A 22,372-nucleotide genomic window follows, 5' to 3' on the forward strand; every position below is an offset into this window, starting at 1 on the left:
CTTCACCTATGAATCTATGAACCTATGGATCTCAGTACTGACAAATGTGTGTGTGTGTGTGTGTGTGTGAGTGTGTGTGTGTGTGTGTGTGTGTGTGCATTGGTGTGTATATCAGTGGTTGTCAGCATGTAAACTTGTATGTGACAGACTATTATGACACTGTCATACCCACTACACCCACCATTGCCATTCCTCACAAGGACACGTGATGTTCTTCACCATACAGGTACCTTGTTACACTCCTCACACTAGTAATTCTGTGCCAGCAGCCATAACTGCATAACACTGTGGTGCCACAACTTGATGGGGACCCTGTGCATGTGTGTGTGTGTGTGTGTGTGTGTGTGTGTGTGTGTGTGTGTGTGTGTGTGTGTGTGTGTGTGTGTGTGTGTATGTATGTGTGTGCATGTGAATAGTAATCTCAGTGCGTTTGGTTGATGAATATCCTCTGGCGGTGTCGTTATTAGCAAACCCACTACACTTACCATTCTCCACTCTACGACAGATGATGTCAATCACCATATACCTATATAAAACCCTCAGCCCCATAAGCTGTGAGGCATATGCAATCACTGTTATACAGTCCTGGGAAATCAGTGCAGATACAGCTGTACCTTGGCTATGACATGGTTGATGTGTTACCACACTGCCATACCCGTTGGTCTTGCTGCAGGGTCACATCCTGGTGACACATAGACACCTAGAACACAGGATACAGCATGTGAGAACACATTCACTCAGCATTACTAATAGCAGTAATGCATCATGGCAGAAACTGTACACACACTCTGATGTGTTCCCCTTACAAATGCCAGATGACAGCACCTTACACAGCATTACATAGCTACAATTTAGTAAGTTCACCCTGTGCATCAGACACATATTTGCATTTCCCTGCATCAATGGTTTTGATGGCAGGGATCTGGCACAGGTTTCATCATATGCACAGGGTTTTGTGTGGTTTTGCCAGAGGCCTAGGCTTTGCCATTCAGTTGACATTAAGGGTGTTTGTTTGGGGTGTGGGACTAACATGACCTGAGCAGGTGTGGCTCATGTGTGTGGAGGTGACCTTTTTCTGATTGTGATGTGTGTGTGTCTGCATGCACACAGTCAAGCCACGTGGCTTCCCTACACTGATGTATTTTGGACAGCTGTGGGCCATACATGGCAGGGTGTACAGTTCACCATCTCCGGCCATGGACACAGGAACTGGACCTGCCAGGGGTGTCACTGGCACCACCAGGGACAAGGCCAGAGACAGTACTGCTCCCTGATGGTGACAGATGTCTGCTGGATCTGCATTTCTCTTGGGACTGGCCAGGACCACATACCCATGGCCTGCCACATCATGGCGTGGACAGCACCCCCCCCTCAGCAGTGCTGGTGTTACTGCCCCTACGGCAGCGTGATGGTGCATGGCCATGTGGACCCCCAGCTGATTGTGGTGCTGAGCTATGTCCACGTGGCTGCTGCCTCCCCTCTACCAAACATTTGAGCACATATCAGTGTGGAGGAGTGCCATGACCTGACTCCACCATCTATCCGCAATCTAATTGCCCTCACACCTGACAGCAATAATTTCAGGCAAATTGCCACAGACACCAGGAAGATGTTCTTCCACCGGCCTGCGCACTTGTCTGGTGTAACATTCATTACATGCTTGTGGATCCATTATGGCCTGAAACATGCACCTGGTAACTGCAGCAGTGGTCTTTCAACATGGGCTGGATGGGCAGCTATCCTCCTCTGAGCACCCCTGCCTGCCTGTGTGAGACCTTGCCAGCACTCTGGCTATGGCTAGTGCCTGGGCGCTCACTTGCCATAGTCACCACACTTGCATGTTCTGTGCCAGCACCCAGCTGTCCTTCAACTGTGGCCACTGGTGATGAGGAATGTGTGGACATTGTGACTGTATGTGGGGAATGGGGTTGACAAAGGAGGGATGCCAACCAAGACACAGCTGCAGCCCCTGACAATCCCACCTGTGCCTCACTATGTGTGTCATCATGGTCAGAGTCACCAAACAAACTAACATCACTTACACAGTGGGAAGGACTGCGACCACCATGTCCACTTATGAGGAAAAGACAGCATATGTACATTACTATCGGCACTATAAGGTTTGCTGGTACACACACACACACACACACACACACACACACACACACACACACACACACACACTCACACACTCGCTCACACATGCATGTGAGGTGTCCTAGAGGCATTCCACAGACCTCACATTAGGCAACGGATGACAGTCATGACACACACTCAGACAGAAACAGACACACTCTGGACAGGCCCTCAATATCATGCAGTGCATACCTTTCAACTTACTGTTACTACTAAATTACACCACTGGGATATGTGAGTGTTTTTAGATAGTGGTGAGCCTTCACCTAGAACACAGTGCCCCCATGTAATCATTACTGCTGTTCACCTGTATAGCACTGTGGCTAAACCTACAGAACATACCTACCAACTGTACAGAGTTTCCAGGAATATCTAGATATGTGGGTCATATTTCTTGTCTGCTGCTCATACCTCCTATGCTTGTCTGATACATTACTGGTTTGACCAGTGGATTGGTGAGCCTACTTAATGTCATACTTTGACTTGCAGATGTCATAACCTGCAGTACATGTATGTGAAAACAAGGGTGGTTGCTCAAACAACTTCCCAAGCTTACAGTGGATATAGTAAGTGTACAAACCCTTTTTAACATGAGAGGATTTTGTGACAGATCACACGAGATGCCAGTGATATTGCCATAACATTTCCACCATTGTGTATGACATATAACCTGGGCACTCCAGCTGAAGAACATACACATCAGGTAGGGGTAAAATATTGTAAATGATATCAGTACAATAGCCAGGTTGCATGGGGGTGCACACCAGTAAACTGATACTTTGGTAAAGCACCTGTTGATCTCATCACAGCATTCAGTCCTCTTGGGAAGGTGTGTATCAGCATGGCACATCTTGACATAGCAACGTTTGCACACTCTCCCTTGCAAATCACCTCCAAATCTGTCAGATTGCAAGGCCATCTCCTGTGCACAGTGCTTGTCAGGTCACCACACATATTGTGTATTGTATTCAGGAGTGGACTCAGGATTGGCCACTGCAAACTGTTGATTGTGTTCTTGTGAAGTCATCCTTTTGTTCAGTTTAATGTAAGATGTGGGCCATTGTTGTATGGAATTTTGGAATTCCTCCCCATACACAGCTATGTGGCAGACACCAGAAGGATTATAGCCACAAGGGACCAGTGTTTGAAACCGGTCATAATACACTCCAAATCAGCTACAGCCCCAGTTCAAACTTGTGAACAGAAAATCCAAAATAGGACACTGCCATTACCCTTCACTGTGTGGGTAGTGTTGTTCTGCTGTTGTGCAGTGCTGTTATTGGTCCAAACTAACATGTCCGAATTGTGGACAAAGAGAGTTTAACCTTGGTTGCATAACACATTAACACATTTCCAAGCATGCTTTTGGAAAAGCTGATGTATTGTTGTCCAGATGTTACCCAGGACTAGATGTTGCTTGTTGTGAGGAACAGCTGCCATCTTCTAAACACTCCCTATAGGCAAGACCTATGTGGAGACCGTGGAAGATTGTCACATGTAGTACACACCAAGTACTTGGCAGAGATGTCTGAAACTCCTTCAGTGTTGCTGTAGGGCTCCTGGCAGCTTCCCCGGACATTTTTGGTATTGTATTCTCAGCATACATGTAGGGATGTCCACTTCTTCATAATGTCACTGTTGCACCATATCTTGAACAGCTTTTGATGACTATCTGCCCTGTGTTCCATTGCATATGCAATGCTGTTGGTATGTTTCTGTAGCCTTCTCCAGGCTGATACCTTTATAAAATGTGATCCCTTTGCAGCATGTTAAGATCTATGTGAACCATGGCTTTTGCTGTAGCAGGCAACTGTGGGTCTATGTTAGGATTTTCTTGGTATATGAGTTGACTGTTATTTTCAGTTAATCCAAGGGTCCATAATTGATGGCAGGTGTGTATCTAATATGATGTACTGCTGTGGTTTTATCAAACGCTGCTACACCACAGTATGAGCTTTATCCTGTGCACACATATGCATCTAACTTCTTGGACAATTTTCATGTCACATACTTGTTCCCATAACAGATTTGTTTGTTTCACAATTGCATTGTACAGATTATAGGTCACATGAAAGGTTGGATGGATTTGGTGTTGTGTATTGTGCTGACATTGTCATATATCACAAATACCTGGCATTCTAACGGTGTGTACACCTTTATATGCACTGTATAACACTAATGTATACAATATGCCCCCACTCTTTTCCCTTTATCCACACATTTTGGCAATCTTTATCCAGATGCCTTGCAATAACAGGTTTGTGAGGTATGCTACAGATATGTGACATCTCATGCAAATAGGCCTCTGTGATATCCACTGTGATATTATGCAGTGAACCCCAGCCCAAGTGATTATGCAGATATTGGCAAGTGGCTGCTGAGTGTAACAGTTGTGTTCATGGTCACATGCATGACCTTAACATGCCTGAGCTAGTGGTGAGCCACAACAGTAAAATCTCATACTCACCGGCTTCAGGCTGCTGCACCTCATGTAGACGAGAGGGACCTAGGTAGCAGGGAGGGAGAGGTATTGTCAACAGATTCACAATAGGCATTGGTCCAAAATGAATGCTACATTTATGCACAGGTGCAGTATAAACTATGATATTACACAATTCGCTGTCTTTCACCATAGATGTGCACTTGCATGCATTACTAAAGCCCACCAATCTATTTTGCACTGACATATGCATCTAAAGACTCTATAGAACACAGTTATAATGTTACCTCAGTACATTAATGTACATGGTTTCCTTACCTGAACGTTCCTCACCTGTTGCCTGGGTGCCACCCACCTCCACGACTATTTCCTGTGTAGATGGTCATGTAGGGGCTACCCTAAGGTTGGTAAGGAGCTCCTCCATTGCCATAAGTGGGGCCTGTCTGGCTGACCCCCTCACCAGGAGTGGCACGGTTCCTCACTATGGCAGCAGCCCTTTGCCAGGCACACCGAATCAGGTCAGTCGCTCTGTGCCTGACCTGATTGTACATGCATCCATGGTGGCCCAAGGTGTTGACTCTTTGGATTATATCATCCCATAGGGCAGTCATCTCCCGCTGATGTTGGTGACCCTCACTGAAGAGGATGTCATAGTTCTGCAGGATGGCCTCAGTTATGGCTGCAGTCTCCTGTGCCGAAAAGAGCAGCTGGCGTTGCATGACACCTGAAAGACATAGACAGGGAAACACATCCCAGGACCACAGATATTGCCCAGAGTTCTTTACAGAGAGAGCACATGACCAATGAGTATCAGTAGCCACTACATAGAAACACATCATATCCCATACCCAGCATCACTGTATGAACATGCAATATACTCCTGGTCCTGTTGTATCATGTTCCCCCCATTGAGGGCCAGTACATTTCATAAACAACCATTCACGTTTGTGTAGAGTGGTGACTGTCCATGTTCCTTGCAGATGGGATGTCAATGCTGTTCAGGCTTGGCTTGCATACAGTGTGTAATGGAGCTGGAATCATATGTCTGGGTTCTTGAAGGATGTAGACAGGAGTGTTATCAGTCCCCAAGGGGACTTGCTATTTTTACATTTAAGTAGGCAGTTTGCACCTGATCCATGATAGTGAGGGTATGGGTGCATGTGGTGTGCATATCCACCTATACTGATGTTGAGGCAGGAAGGTGATGTTTGGCTTAAACGTATCTGCAGCAGGTTGGCTGTAGCTATGGTGTGTGTGTATGTGCTGTGATTGATCTCCATTACAGGATGTGTTGGATTGTTGCCTCTGAGACTGCAGACATATGTGAAGATGGCATTTGGTTGCCTTCAGTGAATGTATCCGATTTGTATTCATAGTCAGCCTTACAGTAATCCACCTGTGACCTACTATGGTCATTCAGAGAAAGGGTGACATGCTGGCCAGTTGGTGCCTTCTCCTACTTTTCCCTGTACAGCCACTATAGCATCCCATTATGTGCTTTGTGCATTACTGCTGTCCAGCAAACGGGTTTACTCTACTTTGGTGGAGACAGGTTGTACAAGTAAGGTATTGATGAGGCCGTACTGCAAAGTGAGTGGTCATATAACTGTTTGTAGTAGGCATGGACACAAATTCATAACACAGTTGGACAGCTCTAAAATGTCTACATGATACTCCTGCTTATGCTAGTACCCATGTCTGTGTCAGGGCATTGCAAATTAGCTGTAGAAGTGTAACTCTGTTGTATGCACAGACAGTAAGATTACACATGTACGATATGTACAGCTCATTTACATGATGTTTTGTATCCCATGTCAGGTGTTATGAGGCAGTCAGGTACACCTACCCATACATGCATACTTCTGCACAGCTAGTAAATGCTATACATGTCTGTTCTATGTCAGTATGCCACAATGTCATAACACTTTTATTGCTCAGTAATTCCTGTCAATGTAGTAGGGCAGAACATCTGGAGGATGCCACACATACATGGTGGAATATGGGCCAACATTAGTGACACTGTCTCAATATTGCTGTAACACACGTATGTCATTTGATAGTTGGGTAGCCTTTGCATTCACAGTTATACCCTGGAGGATGTGCAATGTTCCTATGGCAGGCAGAGAAGGGAAAGGCTAGGATTGTGGTAGTGAGTTCTGGGAACTTTTACTGTTGCATGTATGGCTGGTATTGCTACTGAGCTAGTTGATATGATGGACAGATGAAAGGTGGATGTATTGTGTGTTTCACAGACCAGATGGAAGGGGGTTATGGCTGTGTGCATCATTCTCAGGTAGAAATAGTTCTAACATGATGTGTATGTGAGGGGAAATGGTGTAGGTGTAGGTGTTAACCTAATGGAGCATTATGCCAAGAGTGTGTTTGGCAAGGGTAGGAGTGTTGGGTAGAGCAAGGTTTATGCGGCTGGGAATCAGTGGTGTAATGATGACAGTTGTTAGTGCATATGCTCCACTAGTTGTTTGTGTGAGGGATGAGAGTGATGTACTTTGGATTGGTTGGGTGAAGTGGTGATTACTGTACCCAAGGGTGAGAGAGTGGTGACTGGGGCAGATTTCAATAGGCAAGTTGATGACGGGGACAAAGGGGATGCAGAAGTGATAGGCAAGTATGTTGTTAAGCAAACGAATGCAGAAGGTGAGATGATGTTGGAGTTTGCAAAAGAGGTTAGACATGGCTGTGGTGAATACATATTTTTACAAGACCAAGGGGCATAGGGTGACATACAAGAGTGGAGGAAGATGCACACAGGGGGATTATCCCCAATGTAGGTGGGCCTGTTTGAAGGGGACTGGAAACTGTAAACTGTTATCAGGGGAAATTTTAGTTAGGCAGCATGGAATGTTGGCCTGTGGGATGTTGTTGGTGATCATGAAGAGGATGAGGAGTGTGAGGGCAGCACCACGGATGAAATGGTGGGTACTGACAAATGGTGACTGTGAGGTTGAGTTCAGGGAAGAGTTACGACAAGCAGTGGGTGGCAGTGAAGAGTTACCACATATTTAGTTAAATATATCTGAGCTAGTAAGAGAGATGAGTAGAACGGGGCTTGGTGTGACATCTGGACAGAGGAAGGAGGACAAGGAGACCTGTTGGTGCAATTAGTAAGTACAGGGGATTTTACAGAGAAAGAGGTTCTCAAAGGAGAAGTGGGATTGTCAGACAGATGAAAAAAAGTAGATAGAGGTATAAGGGGATGGGGTGCATGACAAAGAGAGTGGTAGCAAAGGCTAAGGATGGGGCGACTAAATGGTTGTATGTAATGTTGGACACCAAAAATGGAGACTAGGACCTGTACCAAATGGCTAGACAGAGGCACATAGCTAGGAAGGATGTGCAGCAAATAAGGGTGATAAAGGATAAAGGGGAAACATACTCACAAGTGAGGAGATTGTGTACAGCAGATGGAAACATTACTTTGATGGGCTGTTGCATGAGGAGAATGAGAGAGAGAGAGATGAGGTTGACTGATGTGGGTATGGTGAATCAGGAAGTGCAACAGATTATCAAGGAGGAAGTAGGCATAGCTATGAAAAGGTTTAAGAATGGAAAGGCTGTTGGTCCTGATGACATACCTGTAGACTCATGGAGGTGTTTCAGAGAAATGGCAGTGGTCTTTTCAACCAGATTGTTTAGTGTAATCTTGGAAAGTGAGAGGATGCATGAGGAGTGGAAAAATGTGTTTTGGTACTGCTTATGAGAATAATGGTAGTGTGCAGAGCTGTAGTAACTACAGAGAGATATCATTGATCAGTCACAGCATGAGGTAATGGTAAAGGTGGTGGAAGCTAGGTTATGAAGGGTGGTGATTATTACTGATCAGACATATGGTTTCATGCCAGGAAAGATCAGTACAGATGCGATGTTTGCTCTGAGATGTTGATGGAGATGTACAGAGAAGGTCAGAAGTAGCTGCATTGTGTCTTTGAGGAATTAGAGACAGCATATGACAGGATGCCTAGAGAGGAGTTGTTGTATTCTATGGGGAGGTTAGGAGTGGTGGAGGAATCCATAAGAATGCTACAGGATATGTAAAAGGCTAGTGTGACAGCAGTGAGTTCTGCATTGGGAGTGACAGGTGCATTTAAGGTGGAGGTGGGAGTACATCAGGGATCAGCTCAGAGTCCTTTCTTATTTGCAGTGGTGATGGACAGGTTGACAGACATGATAAGACAGGGGTCCCTGTTGACTGTGCTGTTTGCAGATGACATTGTGGTCTGTAGTGGGAGTAGGGAACAGGTTGTGCAGACCCTGGAGATGTGGAGTTATTGTCTAGAGAGTGGGGGATGATGGGCTGCAGGACTAAGACAGAATATATGTCTGTGAATGGGAGGGAGGATAAAGGAATGGTGAGGATGCACAGAGTACAGTTTGCAAAGGTGGATAAGTTTAAATACTTAAGAACAACAGTTCAGAGTAATGGGAGTGTGGGGGAGAGGTGAAGAGTAGAGTATAGGCAGGATGTGGGTGGTGAAGAGGAGTGTCAGGAGTGAGCATGACAGATGGCTACCATTAAGAATGATAGGGAAGCTCTACAATAGGGTAGTGAGACCAGTTATGTTATATGGGTTGTAGACAGTGGCATTGAAATAATAAGCAGGAGTCAGAGCTGGACATAGCAGAGTTAATGACATTAAGATTTGCACTGTGTGTGATGAGGGTGGACAGGATTAGGAACATGTATGTTAGGGGGTCAGTCTAGGTTGGACGGGTTGGGGACAAAGCCAGAGAGTGGTAGGATTATGTTGGTTTGGACATGTGATGAGTAGGTATACTGAGTATATTTAGGTTCATAGGTTCATAGGTTCATAGGTTCATACTAGGCTATCTGCCCTGGGGCATTTATAAGCCTAGACTGATTGTGTTTGGCTTACGCCACCCCTTGATTTGAGTATACTGTGCCCTTTTTAAAGTTTAGTTTACTGTGCCTCTGTCTAATAGTGACACGGAAGTAATCCCCAGGACAAACCTACGATCCCCCATCCACTCATCAAGATTCTTCTTGAAGAGAGTCAGTGAGGTGCTCTGCCTAACATGAATTGGAATTCTATTCCAGAGTGAAGGGAGCCTCTGGGTTATTTTTTTTTTATTATTATTTATTTATTTAACATTTGTTGACCAGGAAAGTCCGACTAAGTTCCACGGATCCTGTTTTCAGTGGAGGCCCGGGGAGAAATGCTCCAGAATGAATCTGTCCCTCCAGCATGTTCTGTTTATTTCTGTGCTGAGGTTCAAGTCCCTCGAGCGCGTGGCTCTAAGGGATTTAGATTTACTGAGGTGGAGCATGCCCATTAATTCTGGGTTGGACATAGCTTTATATTTCAGGCATAGATCGCCTCGAAGTAGGCGGTATGCAACTGAGTAGAGCTGGAGTTTTTTTAACCAAGCAGCATATGGCATCTGTTTGAGTCCCTTGTTCCTCCTGGTGAGGTACTTTTGGGGTCTTTCTAATTGCTGCAGGTGTCGGGTAAGGTACATCCCAAAGGGGGCATTGTATTCTATGATGGGCCTGATGAGGGATGAATAAAGGGGCACGATTACCTCTCTTGATCTAGATGTGAATCCTTTCATGATGAGGTGGGCTATGTAGAAGGTCTTTCTAACCACTTTGGCAATGTGGTTGTCAAAGGAGAGATTGCTATCAACTTGGGTCCCCAGATCCCTAATTACTTTCTCTGTACTTAATGGGTTACCACCTATGTGGTAATTTGTGGGCACATTGTTTGTGCCAAAGGGTATGACTATAAACTTTTTGTCATTTAGCTTTAGACCATGGCTCTGGCACCAGCTATCCATCTCTGCGAGACCTTTTTGAAGGATGTTTGTGTCAGCTGGAGAGTCGATTATGGCGCCCAGTTTGCAGTCATCTGCGAGCTTGGTGATCCATAGTCCTCCCACGTTGGCCTGTACCTCAGAAAAGTAAATACCGAACAAGAGAGGTCCCAGGACAGAACCTTGTGGGATGCCACTTGTGACCGGTTTCAAGTCTGACATGGCTCCAGCAACTCTGACTCTGTGGGTTCTGTCTTTGAGCCAGTTTGCGACCCATCTTGTGACATAGGGGTTTATATTTAGGCTGGATAGCTTATCTATGATGCCCGAGTGGGGTATTGTGTCAAATGCCTTTGCAAGGTCCAAATAGGCTGTGTGGACTACCTTCCCTTCATCTATGGCCTTGGTGACTGTTTCGAAGAAGTCAACCAGGTTCAAAAGGCAGGATCTGCCCTTGACGAAGCCAAATTGGGTAGGATCTAGTGTCTGTAGGTCCCCAATGTCTTTGTTTATGAGTTCCATGATGATCCTCTCCATAGCCTTACAGACTAGGCTAGTCAGGCTTATGGGGCAATGGTTTCCAGGGTCCGTAGAGATGCTACCTTTGTGGAGTGGGACCACTGTTGCTGTACGCCATTCTTTGGGCACATAGCCTGTAGTGAGGCTGAGATTGTACAGCAGTTTTACTTGATGGATTAGTTCTTCTTGGAGTTCATGTAGGACGCAACCCAGGACGCCATCTGGTCCCATGGAAGTAGTGTTTTTTGCATTGGAGAGGGCGGCCTTCACCTGAGCATCAGAGATGTTTGGGAGGCTGCACTCTGCCGGGATAGATACTTGCTCTTTTGGGGGGGGGGGAAGTTTGCACTGAACCTGTCTGCCAGGATATTGGTGATGTCTGTGGGTTCAGTGTATTTTTTGTCATTTAGAATCAACTCAGAACAAGTCTGGGAGTTGCATCACAGGTTCCTAAAATAACTGAAAAAAGCCTTATGATTGTCTTTAGTGTCCTGTGCAATTTTTCTCTCAAAGCTGGCCTTGGAGGATTTTATGAGGGATCGTAATTTTTTGCTAGTACTGATCAGAGATGCCTTCCCTTTTAGGGATTTTGCTCTATCATGTAGTAGCTTCCTCCTTCTGTTGTACAGTTTATTTATGGCTGGGGTCCACCAGACTGGACGCCTGCCTTTGGATGATTGAGTCTTGATTTTGTTTGGGATAGCATGATCCATGCATTCCTGGAGATGTCCGTAGAATGCGTTTATATAGGATTCTGCAGTTTGGGCCATAGTTTCCACTGGCCCTGGGGCCTTGAAGGATTCCACTTTGGTTTTGAGAAGTGTGAAGTTCGCTTTTGAGATGTTTTTCACTGTGGTTTTCTGGGATGGGGGTGGGGTCGGGATGTGGATATCCAGTGAAATTAATTTATGGTCTGATCTTACCAATGAGGGATATACTTCTGGTATGGAGCATAGAGTCCCCATGTTGGTAATGATCAGGTCTAGTATGTTTTCCCCTCTTGTGGGAGTGGTGACTAGTTGTTCCATAGCATTTGAGTTTATAAATTCCAGGAACCTTTGGGCTAAGGTGCTGGGGCTTGAGTAATGCTCCCAGTCTATGTTTGGGTAGTTGATTTGTGAAAGGATGAGGCTGCCAGGTAAGAGGAAAAGAGGAAGGCCTAAGATAAGGTGTATGGTTGTGGTGATAGCAGACATGCAGGTGGTTGGTGTGACAGAGCAGGATGCAGAGGACAGGAAGACATGGAGACAGATCATCTGCTGTGGCAACTCCTAGCGGTAACAGCCAAAAGAAAGAGTAGGGGATGTAATGTTGCAATGTCGGTGTTCACAGGTTGCTAATTATTTTCCAGACATAACACAACTCTTTGAGTAAATGAGTACAAATATAAGGCACACATATGGTCAGTGTGCATAACACTGGACAGTTGAATGGTGTGAGTTCAGTATATCACATGCAGTTGAACATACACAGCTGCAACAGTATTTCACTATGCATATACCCTGTACAGGTCCCTCACATTTCTGAGACAAACATGTATATCATATTTGTATTCACAATTACTATATAGATATCAATGACATCCCAGTAGCTGGCCTAGCAGTGTCACGGTCAGTATTGTTCAATACACACTCCAGTAATAGCCATATGTGAGCCATCCTTTCCTGGGGTGGCTCAGGGGTCCGAGCTGTAATCTATGTCACTGCAGACAGACGCAGATGCTATGGCTATAGGTTATGATCATCAATATATCAGTACAGCAAGTGTTGTTGAGACATATTTGTTGAACTTCATATTTACCACTATTACATACCCCCTACTACATTCCATTACATGATTACTTGTTTGACCTACCTTTTTTTTTTTTGCAAGGTGTGGATGGATAGATGACTAGCCGGCTGCCTTGGATATGAATCTGGATCTAGATCCCAATGTATCTACCTGTGTCTCTCTCTCTTTCTCTCTCTCTGTTTCTCCCAGATGTAGGGTATACATCTGTTTTGCATAGGCAGCAGCTAGCCTTTTGTATAATGCTCATGAGCAGCTGGTGGCCTGTGCACCAATTGGAGTCCCCAACTTGCTAATTGCATGCAGAACAGCTGTGGTATCATTCCTATAGCCAATAGCATGGGAACACACTCCTATAACTGAGTACTTCATGTGGTCATTGGCCCTTTAACTTTTCTGTGAGGTGACCTTTATGGAGGTGTGTCAACAACAGCATCACAGAGGTTGTTTGGAAATACCTCTTACAACAAAGACTGTGAAGACAGCCAAACAAACATGGGGAGAATGTCCTAGACATAGAGACAGAATGTAAGTATTGCTGTTATAAAGTTTAATTAATGCTAGTATAACAGGGTTTGTGTGGACATGGCTTTTCTGCGTGAGTTTAAGTCTGACAGTGTTATATGGTTGACATAACTCACAACTGTAGGACTATCCACAGACTGCCAGAGTTTGGACACTTATGTTTGGTGTGTTAATCACACATGTTTAGTCTTTGGAAAATCAGTATCATACTCTGAGGCTTGCAGTCAGTAAATGGTAACATCTATTTGTGTTTCTGACTTCATATCCATCAGAACAGATATGTTACAACAAACCCTGTTACACCAGCTACTTTCTCAGTTTATGACAGCAATATGTCAACACTCCCCCTGTGTTTGGTCCTCTGTCCCCAAGTATGTCAGGCATTGTCCTGATGTAATGCAGTAAGAGGTGGATAGGTATGATATATCATTATTTACAAGTAATCTCCGTGGTATCCCTGAAGTCTCAAAACAACCCACTAAAGTGTAGTGGGCCTAAAAACAAAACAGTGTAAGAAACTTCTCTGTGTGGAAGATTTTCAATCCATATATTTCTAGTTAATCACTGTATATTAATCAGATCAGACAATAGTAGTAGAAGTAGCGAATGTAAACTCGTCAAGTCAAAAAGTAATAATAGAAAATATATAATTCTACAGCATTACTAAGTATTCGAAAGTAATCCAAGCAAGGCAGGCCATCTGTTTTCTGTCGAAAATCCTTTATTAAGTACACAGACCAGCGATCCAAGTAAAACAAAAATAGAGTAATAATTTCCTCACAAGCTTTCTAAATATATATATATATATATATATATATATATACTTTTTATCAGGCATGGGAGTGGTTTATTGTGCTGTAAAACAAAGTGTTATTGGTACACATGTTAAATTCACGTTCCTTCCCCCATCAGTGTGACATTCGAGCTGGTCCTGCCCTACCTAGTAGCTGTCATAATAATATATAGCCCTAATGTACTTGAATGGTACAGCTTATTTAACCAAATTATTAAGTAGATTATTAAGTCTGTGATTATATCCAAGGCAATATACTACATGGCTGGAAATATATCAACCTTAGCTCATTTTGCGATCAAAAATTATATACAAATATATACATATAAATTTTGCATGTAAAAATCAGTTTCTATTTTCATAACCTATTGTTAACAAAGATCGCTTTCGTCCTTCTAGACTTTTTCAGGTCTGTGTACAAGAACCCTAAAAACCTATATAATTGTATAATTAGTTAGTATTGTTATTACCATCATTTTGAATAAAGTGGAAAAAAGAGAACCAGAAAAAAATAAAAATAAGACAAAATGTATGTATGATGATGGAAACAAAATATACACTTAAATTTCAAATAATTTAAAATGGTATTTAAAACCAATTTGTAGAAAAAAAAAAAAATAAAATAAAATACAATTAGTCATGTAAACAAAGTGGCAATTTTCTAAGTTCCAGTGCACTTTTAATTGAATAGTAGTAGTTTAGTCCAGGCTTTCTAAAAGAGTTCAGCTTTAATTGCCACATGAGTTCATGTTTCTCCAGAATATTCAGGATGTCTCCTTCAAGATCACCCATGTCTATGCGATCCAGGATCTGGAACTTAAAACCTGTGTGTCTTTTATGAAGAGAAATGTGTTTGGCTAGTGCATTATTTTTACATCCAGTGCGGATTTCTGACAGATGACATGAAATCCTCCGCTTGAGTTTATTTACAGTCTTGCTCACATAGAATGCATCACATTCATTGCACTGTGCCCTGTAAATTATTTTTTTAGTGTTACAGTCACCTCCTGCACTGGTTTTAATGATCTTCTTTAAATAAGGGCAATAAAAACGATCACCTTGCTGTATAAATATACAAAATGTACAATTAGTTTCACATCTTTTAGTGCTTTTCTCACATGGTCTAGGTTTAAATTCAACAAAACTTCTAATATTCCTGGCCTTCCTATAAACACATGATGGGGCTTCACCTAAGATGTTAATCAGAAAAGGGTTTCCTGTGACAATGTCCCAGTTTTCTTCAATAATATTTTTGATACTGTGATAATCCAAAGTGTATGTCAGGATGCAGCTATTTTTGCATTTGTTATTCTCTGTGGAATTACTTAACATTTTTCTACTGGGGAGGTTGAGTGAAGGTGCTTCAGTCCTTTTCAGTTCTATAATGGGTTCCAGGATGTTTTTTAACTTCTGACTTTCATAGCCTCTTACTAGAAAATCATTCTCTAAGTTGTTCAGGTTTCTCAAAAATGGTTCCATCTCTGTGGTAATTCGAGCTAATCTATAGCCTTGGGATTTCACTACATTATACTTGGTTTTTGTAGGATGTAGACTTTTACTGTGGAGTAATAAGTTAACCCTCGTTGGTTTTCTGAATAGATCAGTGGTGATTCTGTTATTGTTGGTGTCCTTGGAAATCTGCATAAATAAGAAAGTGGTTGAAGTACAGCTATGGGAAGAGGTAAACTTCAGGAAGGGGGTTGTTTGATTGAGGTAAGTGATAAAATTTCCAAGCTGCAAGGTGTCACCTTCCCACACAATAAAGACATTGACAATAAAACGTAAATAGCATGTGATATGCTGCATGTAATCTGTGTTGTTTAACACAAAGTCCTCCTCCCATTTGCCCAGGGCTATGTTAGCTATGCTGGGAGCCATGGCAGCCCCCATTGCTATACCAGTTTTTTGTTTGTAGTGTTTGCCATTGAAAGTAAAGAAATTGAAGTCCCGTACAAGATTAATGAGCTTGCTTAACTTTTGCAGTTGTGCCTGTGTACCCTGATTATGTTTCTTAAAAGACTCCATAGCTGCTGTTATACAGTAATTGTGAGGGAGCACTGTGTACAAGGATTCCACATCAATAGCTACCAAAATACTGTCAGCTTCCACTGTAATGTTTTTTATTTTCTTCAAAAAATCCATTGAATCTCTTATGTATGACTTATTTGTTTCTGCTAGAGGTTTCAGCAAGTAATCAAGGTAAATGGCTGTGGCTTCAGTAAGGGAACCTCCACTTGCTACCACCGGTCTATAAGGTGGGTCTTCTCTGTTCTTGTGTGGCTTTGGTATTCCAAAAAAGTAAGGTAAACGTGGGCATGGGCTCCATAAATAATTATAAAGATTTTCAGTGATAAGTTTTTCTTTCTATAATGTGGTGAGATTAGTGTTCCATAAATCATATGCTCTTTTTATGTCATTCATAGCAAATAACTCATAAAATCTGTTATCCTCCAGCATGTTCTCTATCTTTTGGTTGTAGCTAGTGGTATCAGTCACAAGTATACCTCCTCCCTTGTCGGCCTTCATTACACGCCTGGATTTATCATTGCCTAGCTCAAGCAATGCTTTTCTTTCTTCCTGTGTTAAGTTATAAAGTTTTTTCTTAGGAGGTTTTTAAGCAGTTTCCTGATATCCATCTCACATTTCACTTCAAAAGCAGCTAGTGTTTGATGTAGTGGTGGACAATAGCTGCTGGGCCTTTTTATAGTTTCATCAATAAGCTTATTTTCAGTGTCATTACTTTTGCCATGAAACTGTACCCTTAAGTTGAGCTTCCTCACAAACATTTTAAGGTCTATCAGTACTTGAGCAACCTCACTCCTGCAGCTTGGTACAAAAGTAAGTCCTTTGGACAACACACTTTTTTCCTCTTTAGTCAGTGCTTTAACAGAGTGGTTCCAGATAAGTGGAGCACCTGTTATTGTGGTACCTGTTGTTATTGATATTGTACCTGTTATTGTGGCTGTTTCCTCTGTCTGAGCTTGGGACCTGGGTTGCAGTCGGGGTTCCAGTCGGGATTGCCCAGATATTGTATTTCCCTCACCCCTGTCCACTGTTTGGTTCTCCTGTCTCCCTGGGAGTTTGTGGATAGAGTATGAGACCTCTGGAATTCCTCCTCTGCTTTCTGGAATCTTGATGGGTTGTAGTAGTATTCCTCACTGTGGCTGTGGTATGGGGGGACCTGGTAAGAGGGACAAGCTTTGGGGCTCTGGTGGTGGTCGTCGTTCTTGTTCTGGTACTGGTGCTAGCTTTGGTATTGGTGTGGTGCTTGATGTCTGTGCTGTCGATACTGGTCTTCCTGAAGAAACTGGTCTCTGTGATGGTGCTGCTGCTCCTGGTAGCTGGATTGTCTGTGGTCCCGGTTGTCCTGGTAGTCCTGTAATTTGTCCTGTAGAACTCTCTGTCAGTTCTGGTTGCCGCTTTGGCTTATGTTCCTGTCCTGATCCTTCTGTGATGTCAAAGGCTTCTGCGGAGTGTTGATAGACAGAGGGGATTGGGATTGTGGGGAATGAGATGTTGGAGGCCAGTCTCCTGGTGGTCCTGTATTGTGCCCCTGTCTGGTTTTGTGCGAGGATCTCCCCTGGGAAAATCCCGTTGAGGTCTGCTGGCACAGTTATATTTTCCTTTATATCCCCTGTAATAACTAAAACCTTGTCTGCTGTTGGTTCTCCTGTTGTTGTTGATATTATTATTGTACCTCCTAGTAAGTCTCCCAGGATCATCTTTGTCTAGTTGATCTCGTTTCATTTTATTAGTCTTTCTTTCTTTAATGGACTGCTCATATCCTTTCACTCTTTCTTTAAGTAGCTCAAATTTAGCATCTAGGTTATTGTGGTTCTCATTTTCCAATGTTGATTTTAAAGACGTGATGTCAGCCTTTGTTGCTTCCTGCACACTAAGGTTGTTCCTTACTAGCAGACGAATAAGTTTGTAGCTGGCATCCTCTAAAATACCTTCCCATTCTTTAGAAAGTGAATCATCCATATTTTTCCACATTGGTCTTTTGTTCAATCTAAGTCCCCGGGGTAGTCTCTTCTTATCTATGCTTTGTTGTAAATAAATGTGTTCCCAGTAGAGACCCTGCATGCATTTCAGTTGCTTTTCTAGTTTAGAAAAAGTCTCTGAATTCATATTTTCTAGGCCCATTCTTCCCTGTCCATTTTCTGTATCCGTTTGTATCTGATCTGCTTCTGTATCATTCCAGATAGGTACAGTTAGTAAATCTTTTAGCCTGTCATTATCCAAGTCTTAAAATGCTGGAATTCCACACCGATTCAGGGATCCTTTGATGGAACAAAAACCTTGGTCTCAGAAACCAAAGTACCAACAAAAAACAAGTAATCTCCATGGTATCCCCAAAGTCTCAAAACAACCCACTAAAGTGTAGTGGCTCTAAAAACAAAACAGTGTAAGAAACTTCTCTGTGTGGAAGATTTTCAGTCCATATATTTCTAGTTAATCACTGTATATTAATCAGATCAGACAATAGTAGTAGAAGTAGTGAACGTAAACTCGTCAAGTCAAAAAGTAATAATAGAAAATATATAATTCTACAGCATTACTAAGTATTCAAATGTAATCCAAGCAAGGCAGGCCATCTGTTTCCAGTTGAAAATCCTTTATTAAGTACACAGACAAGTGATCCAAGTAAAACAAAAATAGAGTAATAATTTCCTCACAAGCTTTCTAAATATATATATATACTTTTTATCAGGCATGGGAGTGGTTTATTGTGCTGTAAAACAAAGTGTTATTAGTACACATGTTAAATTCACATCCCTTCCCCCATCAGTGTGACATTCGAGCTGGTCCTGCCCTACCTAGTAGCTGTCATAATAATATATAGCCCTAATGTACTTTAATGGCACATCTTATTTTACCAAATTATTAAGTAGATTATTAAGTCTGTGATTTTATCCAAGACAATATACTACATGGCTGGAAATATATCAACCTTAGTTCATTTTGCGATAAAAAATTATATATAAATATATACATATACATTTTGCATGTAAAAATCAGTTTCTATTTTCATAACCTATTGTTAACAAAGATCACTTTCGTCCTTCTAGACTTCTTCAGGTCTGTGTACAAGAACCCTAAAAACCTATGTAATTGTATAATTAGTTAGTATTGTTATTACCATCATTTTGAATAAAGTGGAAAAAAGAGAACCAGAAAAAAATAAAAATAAGACAAAATGTATGTATGATGATGGAAACAAAATATACACTTAAATTTCAAATAATTTAAAATGGTATTTAAAACCAATTTGTAGAAAAAAAATAAAAATAATAAAATAAAATACAATTAGTCATGTAAACAATGTGACAATTTCTAAGTTCCAGTGCACTTTTAATTGAACAGTAGTAGTTTAGTCCAGGCTTTCTAAAAGAGTTCAGCTTTAATTGCCACATGAGGTAATGTTTCTCCAGAATATTCGAGATGTCTCCTTCAAGATCACCCATGTCTATGCGATCCAGGATCTGGAACTTAAAACCTGTGTGTCTTTTATGAAGAGAAAGGTGTTTGGCTAGTGCATTATTTTTATATCCAGAGCGGATTTCTGACAGATGACATGAAATCCTTCGCTTGAGTTTATTTACAGTCTTGCCCACATAGAATGCATCACATTCATTGCACTGTGCCCTGTAAATTACTTTTGTAGTGTTACAGTCACCCCCTGCACTGGTTTTAATGATCTTCTTTAAATAAGGGCAATAAAAACGATCACCTTGCTGTATAAATATACAAAATGTACAATTAGTTTCACATCTTTTAGTGCTTTTCTCACATGGTCTAAGTTTAAATTCAACAAAACTTCTAATGTTCCTGGCCTTCCTATAAACAAATGATGGGGCTTCACCTAAGATGTTAATCAGAAAAGGGTTTCCTGTGACAATGTCCCAGTTTTCTTCAATAATATTTTTGATACTGTGATAATCCAAAGTGTATGTCAGGATGCAGCTATTTTTGCATTTGTTATTCTCTGTGGAATTACTTAACATTTTTCTACTGGGGAGGTTGAGTGAAGGTGCTTCAGTCCTTTTCAGTTCTATAATGGGTACCAGGATGTTTTTTAACATCTGACTTTCATAGCCTCTCACTAGAAAATCATTCTCTAAGTTGTTCAGGTTTCTCAAACATGGTTCCATCTCTGTGGTAATTCGAGCTAATCTATAACCTTGGGATTTCACTACATTATACTTGTTTTTTGTAGGATGTAGACTTTTACTGTGGAGTAATAACATGAATGTGATGCATTCTATGTGGGCAAGACTGTAAATAAACTCAAGCGAAGGATTTCATGTCATCTGTCAGAAATCCGCTCTGGATGTAAAAATAATGCACTAGCCAAACACCTTTCTCTTCACAAAAGACACACAGGTTTTAAGTTCCAGATCCTGGATCACATAGACATGGGTGATCTTGAAGGAGATATCCTGAATATTCTGAAGAAACATGAACTCATGTAGCAATTAAAGTGAACTCTTTTAGAAAGCCTGGACTAAACTACTACTGTTCAATTAAAAGTGCACTGGAACTTAGAAAATTGCCACCTTGTTTACATGACTAATTGTATTTTATTTTATTATTTTTTTCGACAAATTGGTTTTAAATACCATTTTAAATCATTTGAAATTTAAGTGTATATTTTGTTTCCATCATCATACATATATTTTGTCTTATTTTTATTTTTTTTCTGGTTCTCTTATTTCCACTTTATTCAAAATGATGGTAATAACAATACTAACTAATTATACAATTATATAGGTTTTTAGGGTTCTTGTACACAGACCTGAAGAAGTCTAGAAGGACAAAAGCGATCTTTGTTAACAATAGGTTATGAAAATAGAAACTGATTATTACATGCAAAATGTATATGTATATATTTATATATAATTTTTGATCACAAAATGAACTAAGGTTGATACATTTCCAGCCATGTAGTATATTGCCTTGAATAAAATCACAGACTTAATAATCTACTTAATAATTTGGTTAAAGAAGATGTGCCATTAAAGTACATTAGGGCTATATATTATTATGACAGCTACTAGGTAGGGCAGGACCAGCTCGAATGTCACACTGATGGGGGAAGGGATGTGAATTTAACATGTGTACCAATAACACTTTGTTTTACAGCACAATAAACCACTCCCATGCCTGATAAAAAGTATATATATATTTAGAAAGCTTGTGAGGAAATTATTACTCTATTTTTGTTTTACTTGGATCGTTTGTCTGTGTACTTAATAAAGGATTTTCTACTGGAAACAGACGGCTTGCCTTTCTTGGATTACTTTCGAATACTTAGCAATGCTGTAGAATTATATATTTTCTATTATTACTTTTTGACTTGACGAGTTTACGTTCGCTACTTCTACTACTATTGTCTGAGCTGATAAATATACAGTGATTAACTAGAAATATATGGATTGAAAATCTTCCATACAGAGAAGTTTCTTACACTGTTTTGTATATCATTATTTAGTGACTTCATTCCTGTTATTGTCCCAGTGATGTATCAGACTGCCAGACAAGTTATGTGTGAGAGGCCTTATATATGAGGACAAAGCCTGGACATTCTGTGTGACTCGGTACAGTTGGGAGGTCTGTGTGTTTCTGGCATTTGTTGACAGACTGTTGGGATTGTGTAGCAGTTTAGTGTGAATATGTTATTTTGCCTGTGTAGGGAAGGGGGTAGATGTATGTCTTATGGGCCCTTTTCTATCTGACTTTGCATGCTGCCCTACTTTCTGGTGTGCTATCAGTGGTATATGTTGTAGGGGCAGACTGAGACATGTCCCATACCACAGTCAGGCATCATACTACACTGTGAATTGGTCCAATATATGTAGGGTTAGTGCATGAGTGGGAAATATGCTGATGGTTTTGTTCACAGTAATTATACTCTACTGTTAATTTGGCTTACCAGTATGTCACTGTGACTCTGGTGAAATCGGTTGTGAGTATGTACTCTCACACTGGTGTCTGTTTTTCAGTGCTGTTACATCCCTGTAGTGCCTGATATATTTGGAAATGCATGTGTAGTTCCCCATAGCAGATGTGGGTTAGTGTTGTGTCAGTCTGATTGTAGTGTGGACATTGTTTGGTGACATGCTTAGCAGCTCCGTGATGTTACATCCAGATATTTTTCTGATGTACTGTTGCTTGGCCCCCATAAGTGTTGTGTATTTCTGACACATCAGTGTAATGATGTGAAGATTTAAGTCACTAACTAGTGGGAAGTAATTGAGTTTTGGACTTGTGCTATTCCAGTCATTATATGTTAGAATAGCAGAAGGGTGTTACTGCATCATCTGCATCTGTGTGCGTAGCTTATCTACTCCAGTATTTGAGAAACGTCCTCATTTTCA

The sequence above is a fragment of the Protopterus annectens genome, chromosome 7.part1, assembly GCF_019279795.1.
Source record: "Protopterus annectens isolate FY-2018-M chromosome 7.part1, PAN1.0, whole genome shotgun sequence".
Classification (NCBI taxonomy): domain Eukaryota; kingdom Metazoa; phylum Chordata; order Ceratodontiformes; family Protopteridae; genus Protopterus; species Protopterus annectens.